Source organism: Nothoprocta perdicaria, unplaced genomic scaffold (assembly GCF_003342845.1).
Source record: "Nothoprocta perdicaria isolate Ctin4 unplaced genomic scaffold, notPer1 scaffold_59, whole genome shotgun sequence".
Lineage (NCBI taxonomy): Eukaryota > Metazoa > Chordata > Aves > Tinamiformes > Tinamidae > Nothoprocta > Nothoprocta perdicaria.
In genome coordinates, this window is record NW_020455854.1 from 1226325 (window position 1) to 1231678 (window position 5354).

Consider the following 5354-nt stretch of genomic DNA (forward strand, 5'->3'; position numbering starts at 1 on the left):
CCCCCGGGCCGCCCCCCGGCTGCCCCCCTGCCCCGCGCCGCCGGTGTCTCCCGCCCCGAGCGCCGGGCTCTGGCGCTGCCCCGGGTCCTGATCGCCCTTCCCGGGGTGCCCGAGCTCGGTCACCGTCCCGGGGCTCCCACCGGGGCTGCCCCCAGCTCCACGTCTTGCCCCGCAGCCCCTCCTCGGGGGCAGTAGCAGCGGCTCCCCCATCCTCTGCAAAACACGGTGCCGGGCGCAGGGTGCGGTGCCTTCCCCTCGCTTGCTGCCGCGGCTGGGGCCGCCTGAACGGGCGCTCACCCGAGGAAGGCAGCGGGGCCGGGCGCTCAGCGTGAGTTTAATTTCAGCCTAGTAAAACTTGGCAACMCGCTGAGTGCCTGATGCCAGAGCCTGGGAACGGGACCTCTCGGGCACCTCCTGCCCTGGGAGATGGTATCAGACCGGGGAGCGGTACCAGCTCCCTACGCTGTCCTTCACCTGCAGCACYCAGCAGCTTCGTCCTCCTCCCTATCACGGCTCCAGCTGGGGGGACCCAGTGACTGTTTTGGCTTGAAGGCAACTCCCAAACTGGAGAGACTCTGCGAGCATCGGTGGAGCTGAGGCATTTCCCAAGCAGGGGCCGTGTCCCACGGGGGAGTTTTAGTTTTAGGAGTTTTAGAGGCTGGGAGGCGCCTGGGGCTTCATCTCTGTGAGCCAGAGGGGAGCAGCGCCACGGCACTCGCTCACCCGGCTCCACTCACCCGCAGGGTCTGCGGGCGCCGGGTCCCTTCGTACTCCCGCAGCTGGGGCCGGGGTTTACACCTGCAGGATGCCCACAGTGCCCGCGGCTGCAAAAGCGTTGGCAAGGCGGGAAGTGTGGTGAGAGCAATGGGGGACATGGCAGGACCCTTTGGATACGGAAATGCCGGCACTCGTGCAGTCTGGACGCAGGCTCCGCACTGCATCCCGCACACTGAGGGCACCGCGCAGGGTGAGGCGGCTCTGGGCGCWCCGCGTGCTCCAAGCGCCCGCATGGGACCGCGGGGCCGTGGCCTTCGCGCAGCGCCGCGGGGAGCCGAGGCTGCTGGAGGAGCTGTCGACACTGACTCACCACCTCGAGCTGCCGGCTCCGACGCGCTCCCGCTTTAGCGCAGGGAGCAGTTAGTCTTTTTATGAATGGCTGGGAGGTGCGAGGCTGACTCACTTGTGACACTCGGGTGTCGCTGCCGCCGAGCGCCGCTCCGGCACTGCTGCCCTGCTCGCGCTCTGCAGCGAGGCTGGGGGGACACCGGGACACCAGCACTCAGGCCGGGCAAGCAGGACAGGCCACAGCAGCCACGTGCAGCGGGTGCTGGCACTGCCAAGTTCCCTGGGGCCCTCAGCGGTGCCCTCGCACCCTTCCACGGGCACCTCGGGTGTGCGGCCTGGCCTTGCTGTGTGCCAGGTGTGCGGCCTGGCCTTGCTGTGTGCCGGGTGTGCAGCCTGGCCTTGCCCCGTCCCCGTGCTCCGGCACGGCAGCGGGCAACAATCGCAGCGGCTCTGCAGGTGCCCCTGCTCTGCCAGCCCTGCTCCGGGTCCCGGCTCGGCCACGCCGCCCGTCACCTCGCGGCCCCGCGGCCGCCTCCTCGCGGGGCTTCGCTCCGCGCTCCGCCGCGCTCCAGGGCCTCCTATTTATAGCCACGGGCTGTTTCTAGGTCAGGCACGAGAAGCGGCGCCTGGGGAGCCCGCGGCCGGGGGGGACCGCGGCGGCAGCGCCCCAAATATGCTGCAGCTTYGTGCCCGCCCCATGCCCGCCTTGTCCCTGCCTCGTGCCCGCCTCGTGCACAGGGGGCCCAGGGAACAGCCCCACGTCCCGAGCAGGGGATCTCGGCCGCAGCGGGGATCAGCCGCACGTGCCAGGCCTGGGGCACCCCTGGGACCCCCTTATCTTCCCTTGCCCAGGTTGTTTTCTGGGCGCAGAGCAGGTGGTTCCCAACAAGCGGGGCAGAGCTGGGCTCGCCAGGTGAATGCCAGGCTTCCCGCCCGCCCGGTGGCAGCGCCGGCCACGCGCGGCTGAGGGAGGGCGACCCCAGTGCCCTGGGGAGCTCGGGGCTCCCCGGCCGTCACCCCCATAGCAGGGTCAGGGGGAGCCCTTCATCCCCGTGTCCTGCAGCATCTGGAGGCATCTGGAGACCAGGGGCCTGCAGCTCCTCCGGGCCRTGCTGGGGGCCTGGCCACAGTGATGCCCACCGGGGGCCTCGGGGTGCCACCACAGCCAAGGGCAGCGGTGCCGGGGGTATTTGCGGGGASGCAGCAGGGCTGGGGCTGCCACCACCCCCCAGGGCCTCTCCGAGGCCACAGGTGCCGTCCCTGGGCAGCCCAAGCCCCTTGCAGGCAGCTTGTGGTGCGTGTTAACTCTGGAGCCTACTGATGACTATTTGCTGCTTTGGGAGGCAAAAGAAAATAAAAAGGCAAAGGGGTTTCTTTTCAAAAGAGACAGAACAGGTTTATTCACGGGGAGGAGGTGGGAYGGGGGGGCACAGCACTGTCTCGCTTCTCCTGGTCCAGGTGCAAGTCCTGGGGAAGCAGCAGGCCCTGAGTCGCTGCCTTGGGCCGCGGCACCTCTGTCCCCACAGCCACCGCCTGGCAGCGTTTCCAGACCCCGACAGCAAGGGATGGTCTCACAGAGCAAGCGGGAGGCAGCGCGGGCACCGCGACAGGCGGGCCCGGCTGCCCCGCGCGGCCCCGCGCCGCTCGCAGCCCGTTCTCCTGGCACCATCTAGCGAGGGAGCGGAGGCAGAGGCGGCGCCGCCGGCGCAGGCCGCGCTGCGGGGCTGCCGTGCGGCCCTGCTCACAAGCCGAGCGCGCAGGATGTCCCCTGCGGCAGGAGCAGCCCCGGCGCAGCTGCGGAGCACTGCGGGACGGGAACGGCGCCCCGGGAAGAGCTGGGAAGAGCCTCCGGGCAGGGGGCACCCGCCCTGCACTTTGCTGGGGAGCGGTCACTCTCCTGCCCCGGCTGAGAACAGCAAACTCGTGCCACCCATGGAACACTGAGCGCAGCCAGTCCTGACACCTGCATCCAGCTGCGGGAGGGGAGCCCTGGAGATGCCACCAGCCCAGCTGCTCCGGGCTCTTCCCAGGCTCACGGATCTGACGGCAGGAGCTGCCCACCCCTTGCTGCGGGGCACCCGAAACATCCTGCAATGCTGGAGGCTGCCCGCTGGCCACGCGGCAGGCAGCCAGCTCTGCGCGGGAGGAGATGCCGACCTGCTCGGGCACGGGGTGGGCAGAGTGTCCTGCCCGCTACCAGAGCAACCCAGCGGGGCCCTTGCGTGCGCCCTGGCCCTCTGTCCTGCCAAGGGGACGTGGCCGGGAGCCCGGTCGGGAGCGATACCAGCGCAGGAGCTGCCCTCAGTGGGCAGGCGCCAGCAGAGCCGGCYGGGCACCGGGTGCTCCCTGGCTCCCGGCAGAGCCGGTGCCTGTGGGGGTGCCCGGGCTCAGTACGTGCCACCGTTTGCCTCCCTGCCACCCGCCTCGCTCAGTGGGGCGCGTTCGCCCTGGCTGCGGGCGGGAGAGGCCCTGCCAGCACTGGGAGGGAGGCAGGCGCCGATGCCCGGCCGTCATGGGGCTCCGGAGCGCCCCACACGGGACCACCAGCCTGTGCCCCAGCCCGTGGCAGAGCAGTGGGGCCCTGGGCGCGGGGTCAGGCCGGGAGCGCTCGTGGGAGCGGGCACAGACCAAGCCCTGTGCCCCATGGGCTGCACAAGGGACACTGGAGCTGCGGCTCTGCAGGTGCTCGGGGCCCTGGCCAAGGGCACGGATGTGCCATCCCCCGGGGAGCCCAGCAGCCTGCAAGGGGCAAAGGGCCACCCTGGACTCCCGCAGGGGCCCGGCAGATCTGGAGTCAGCAGGACGGGCACCTCTGGGAGTCCAGAGCTTCACGCGAGGGGCGGAAAACCAAGGATCCCTCTGAGCGCCCTCCCAGAGCAGCCGCCGTGCRGGCAGCGGGCGCAGGACTCACCCGCTTGGGCGCAGGGGCTGCAGCTCCTCTTTGTGGAAGCACACGAAGCAGAAGGAATCCATGGCTCGTGTCCCGTCCAAAGGCGACTCCGGGCCGGGCAGCACCGCGGAGCTCTTGGCATCTTCCCTCGCCCGGCCGGTGCCACCAGGGGCTGGCAGTGACGGAGTTGGGATGCTCGGGAGCTCCGGCTCCTCACTGAGCCTGCGGGCAGTGCTGGGCTCCGCCGTGTCCCTCGTCGCCTGTGCTGCTGCCCTGGCCGTGCCCTGTGCTCCGCGGGGCTCCCATGGCCCGGGCCGGGCGAGCGGGCGGCCCCGAGCCCTCAGGGCAGGCGGGCGGGCGGCGGGCGCCCCGCACCCCCCATTGCCCGAGCTGGGGGGGCCGCACGCACGGGACGGAGCCGGGCGGGCGCCTCAGGGAGCGCAGGGGGCGGCTGCTCCTCGGCGGYGCCCGGCGCCCATCGCGGCAGYGCCCTGCGCTCGGGCAGAGTTTGCRGGGCCCGCGCAGGGCGGCGGCAGGCGGAAACTTGCGGCCCCGGCGCGTGCCGCTCACAGGGCTCGTGTCGCTGCCGGAGCCGCCGGCTCGCTCTGACAGATAAACCGGCGTGCGGGTATTAATAGCTCCCGGTTCCTGCGGCGAGGCGGGGAACTTAACTCCTTGGCTGCCGCTGCCGGCCTGGCACCCCCTGCCGCGGCACAGCCCGGGCGCCGCCGAGCTGAGGCCGGGCGCACTCACTGCAGTRCCCGGAGCCGGCGGAGGCCGGCAGGAGCCCTGGCAGCGGCCCCAGCTCCCTGCGTGGCCGGAACCGATGGCCGTTCGGTTCTCGTGGGCGGAAAGCTGCCGGGCGCTGGCGCGGCGCCTGCTGCCCCGCCGGCCAGAGCAGCCGGCCCCACGGCCACGTCAGGCTGCCCGGCTCCGCGGCCAAGCCCTGCCCCGGGCCGCGCTCCAGCGCCCGCCGCTCGGCGGCCACCGCGGCGCTCGGCCTGCAGCGGCACCGGTTCTGCCGCCCGGCAGCCGGGCCGGGCAGCTCTGCAGAGCCCCTGGGTGCCCCCGGTGCCGCCCCGGCCGGGCTCTGCTCTCTGTGTGCCCAGTGCCCCCGGGGCAGCCCCCGAGGGGTGCAGCGGGACCTCCTCCACACCTGCACTCCCCATAGCCTTGGGGGTCCCCTGGGTGCGGCGCCGGGGCCTGGCACCCACCCAGCCGCGCACTCACCCCGGAGCCACCACCATGTTAACATTTAATGCGCCGGCTGATGGGCCGGGCGAGCGGGAGCGCGAGGCGTGGAGAGGGCTGCGAGCGGCACCAGCCCCAGGCAGCCCCGCAGGGCAGGGGCTTGGCTGCCCCACGGGCCCCTCTGCCCCACGGGCCCCTCTGCCCCATG